This window comes from Gorilla gorilla, chromosome 5 (genome assembly GCF_029281585.2).
Source record: "Gorilla gorilla gorilla isolate KB3781 chromosome 5, NHGRI_mGorGor1-v2.1_pri, whole genome shotgun sequence".
Taxonomy (NCBI): Eukaryota; Metazoa; Chordata; class Mammalia; order Primates; family Hominidae; genus Gorilla; species Gorilla gorilla.
Window position 1 is genome coordinate 145872505 of NC_073229.2, and position 3896 is coordinate 145876400.

Below are 3896 nucleotides of genomic sequence, written 5' to 3' on the forward strand. Positions count from 1 at the left end.
TTACACATAAAGCCTTCCTTCAACTTCTAGCCAGGCACAATTCCTTCTGTTTCTTTTATCTTTATCTTCCCATAGCATTGTGCTTGTATGTTTCTAGTGGTACCAACCTTGTTCCACTTTGCACTTTAGCTATTTGAGGATGTGTTTATTTCAATTCAACACATTTTTTTAGTCACTCATATGTAAAATAAAATGAAATGCATCTATTACAGTGTAAGGTCTCTGAGGGAGGGACTGGCTTATTCACATTTGTCTTTGATGTAGCACACCGCAGGGGCCTACGCAGTAATAGATGCTTTAATTACTATTGGTTTTACTGAATTGTGAAGACAGCACTAATTTAGACATAAGTTTGCTCAGCAGTTATTTGAGGCATCTTAGAAAACAATCCAAGATTTAAGTCCTAAGGGATATCGTTTTTCAGATTTTAGAAGTCAAGATAGTTCTTTGGAGTTTTCAATTATTCTTTTAATGAAGTGAAAATAAAGCTGATTTAGCGGAGCTGGCGCCGCCGCGGCCGCCATGTTAGGTCTGAGGCGGCTGCCACAGGCTCGACGGATACTGTGGATCGCCTGACAGCCGCCTGGGGTCCGCCGCTCTGCGAGCGCCGGGAGCTGCGGTGGCACCATGAGCGGGGTCACCCCTTTCCTCCACAGCAAGATCAGCCACATCTCCAAGGCACAGATCTGCTACGAGGGCATCCTCTGCACCATCGACACGTAGAACCCCACTGTAGCCCTCGCTAAAATTCAATTTTCTGGTACAGAAGATAGATTGTCCAATACCACCTCAAGATGAACTACTGGAATACATTGTATTCCATAGGAGTGACATTAAAGACCTCACTGTGAGCCACCAAAACCACAGTGTTCTTTGCCTGAAGACCCAGCTATCCTTCAGTCCTCACTGGGCTCATCAACTTCTTCATTCCGGTGTGTGGGGTTCTCATGGGCCTTTGGGCAGGATGCTCATATACAGTCGGTTCAGTCCAAGCTCCTTAGTTGGGCAGGAGTTTGGTGCCGTTGCTGTTGCTGGAAGCTCTTTGACATCGTTTGGAACAGAAACATCAAACAGTGGTGTCTTTCCCCAAAGTAGTGTGGTTGACTCTGCCTTAACACAGGATACAAGATCTCTAAAAACACAGTTATCTCAAGGTCACTCAAGCCCTCAATTAGACCCTTTGAGAAAAAGCCCAACCACTGAACAAGCAGTGAAGACTGTCTCGGCCCATTTACCTGCTCCAGCACCTGTTGGGAGAAGGAGCCCTGTATCAACTACGCCTTTGCCATCTACTAGCCAAAAAGCAATAGAGATCAAGAGCACTGGTGAGCTGAAGTACACAATGTTTCAAGACCAGAAAATGAGCAACTCAGAAATGATAGCAAGAGACAAGTAGCTCCAGGTACTCCTTCGGCTCCAAAGAGAGGGCGTGGGGTTCAGCCGGGTAGCAGGGGAAGATTTGGTATTCTGCGAGATGGGCCAATGAAATTTGAGAAAGACTTTGACTTTGAAAGTGCAAATGCACAATTCAACAAGGGAGAGATCGACAGAGAGTTTCATAATAAACTTAAAAGAAGATAAACTGAGAAACAGGAGGAGCCTGTAAATGGTGAAGATAAAGGTGACCCAGGAGTTAATACCCCAAAAGTAAAGGAAATGCTGATGAAGAAGATCCACTTGGACCTAACTGCTAGCAGGAAAAAACTAAATCCTTCTTTGATAATATTTCTTGTGATGACAATAGGGAACGGATATCAACCTGGGCTGAAGAAAGAAGATTAAATGCTGAAACATTTGGAATCCCACTTTGTCCAAATCGTGGCTGTGGGAGACGCAGAGGCAGAGGGATCTTCGGTTTCTGTGGTGGCAGAGGGCATGGTGATAGCAGATGTGGTACTTTAACCATCCCTGGAAGATTTCGCAGTGGATTCAGAGGAGGTCCTGGGGGCAGGGAGTTTTCGGATTTCTAATGTAGGAAAGACAACAAAGTTGCTGTATAGTCTACAAACAAGTCTCTAAAAATAGGTGAATTTTTAGCTCTTCATGGTCCTGAAAATTGATTTCAGTCTTTGTGAAGAATCAAGTGAATTCACTGTACATTTGTCAACAGCACTGGGTTTTTGTTTTTTGTTTGTTTTTCTGCTTAATTTCAAAGATAAAATGCAGTTACTTTTGGGGGTTGCAGGGGAGAAAGGCTAATCTTAAAAAATGAACATAAAATATATTTGGAATAGCAGAAGGTTAAGTAATTTCTTATGTACAGTTAAGCAGTACTTCAGTGGGACTTATAAATATTTTTTCATCACTGAAAGTGTATTTTTTAAATTACTAAATCATATTTGTCAATTGCAAGTTGCCTGCAGATAGGGCTGTGATACTGTGTTTTGGGCCACAGAAGGTTGTGTGTGTGCATGTCTGTATCTTTCTCCTTTTTTGGGGAATCCTATAATATGAGGTAGCTTATTTCATCAATTATTTAGGGTGCTGGATGGTAGAGAATTGTCAGTAGAGAATTTTCAGTTAACTAGGTACACACAGTAAATACTGTTTCTTAGGCAAAGGTAACTTTTTTATATAGTTGTAAAATTCCACTATATTCCATTGCCAAAGAAACATTAAGAACGTTGTATAGCCACATAAAAAGCAACCAAATTTTTAAAGAATAATCATTTTAAAGTCAGAAAAAAAAGCTGTTTTTATTATTTATGTTCAGGGCAATATCTGTCTTGGTACTCACAAAGTTGTGAAAATACAAAAGGATTTTTTGTGTCTTCCTTCCTATTTTTCTTGCATCAGATCACTTTGCCTCATCTTTTCATCTATAAATTGGGGAATAATATTATCTACTTCATATGGTAGTTGTGAGATTTCCTTGAATTAATATATGTGAAGCCATGAGCACAATGCCTAGCATAAGATCATTAACATCATCAGCAAGGAAGAAACCCCAGAGCGATTGGAATGAACGTGTCTGCAGCCACGCGCAGGTTTTCCTTAAACGCTTATCTTCATCTAAGTTCTTGTGTGTCTAGAATTGGTGGGTTCTTGGTCTCACTGACTTCAAGAATGAAGCCATGGACCCTCGCGGTGAGTGTTACAGCTCTTAAAGGCGGTGTGTCTGGAGTTTGTTCCTTCTGATGTTCGGATGTGTTCGGAGTTTCTTCCTTCTGGTGGGTTCGTGGTCTCGCTGGCTCAGGAGTGAAGCTGCGGACCTTCACGGTGAGTGTTACAGGTCTTAAGGCGGTGCGTCTGGAGTTGTTCGTTCCTCCCCGTGGGTCTGTGGGCTCGCTGGCTTCAGGAGTGAAGCTGCAGACCTTCGCCATGAGTGTTACAGCTCATAAAGGCAGTGTGGACCCAAAGAGTGAGAAGCAGCAAGATTTATTGCAAAGAGTGAAAGAACAAAGCTTCCACAGCGTGGAAGGGGACCCAAGCGGGTTGCCACTGCTGGCTCGGGCAGCCTGCTTTTATTCTCTTATCTGGCCTTACCCACATCCTGCTGATTGGTAGAGCTGAGTGGTCTGTTTTGATAGGGCACTGATTGGTGCGTTTATAATCCCTGAGCTAGACACAAAGGTTCTCCACCTCCCCACCAGATTAGCTAGATACAGAGCGTCCACACAAAGGTTCTCCAAGTCTCCACCAGAGTAGCTAGATACACAGTGTGGATTGGTGCATTCACAAACCCTGAGCTAGACATAGGGTGCTGATTGGTGTGTTTACAAACCTTGAGCTAGATACAGAGTGCCCATTGGTGTATTTATAATCCCTTAGTTAGACATAAAGGTTCTCCAAGTCCTCACCAGACTCAGGAGCCCAGCTGGCTTCATCCAGTGGATACCGCACCGGCGCTGCAGGTGGAGCTGCCTGCCAGTCCCGTGCCCTGCGCCCGCACTCCT

At 43.6% G+C, this 3896-nt stretch overlaps 1 pseudogene; it reads left to right on the forward strand.

The window, feature by feature from the left end:
- Positions 1–627: 627 nt before the first annotated feature.
- LOC101147480 (protein LSM14 homolog A-like) lies at positions 628–1970 on the forward strand (annotated as a pseudogene).
- Positions 1971–3896: the final 1926 nt, after the last annotated feature.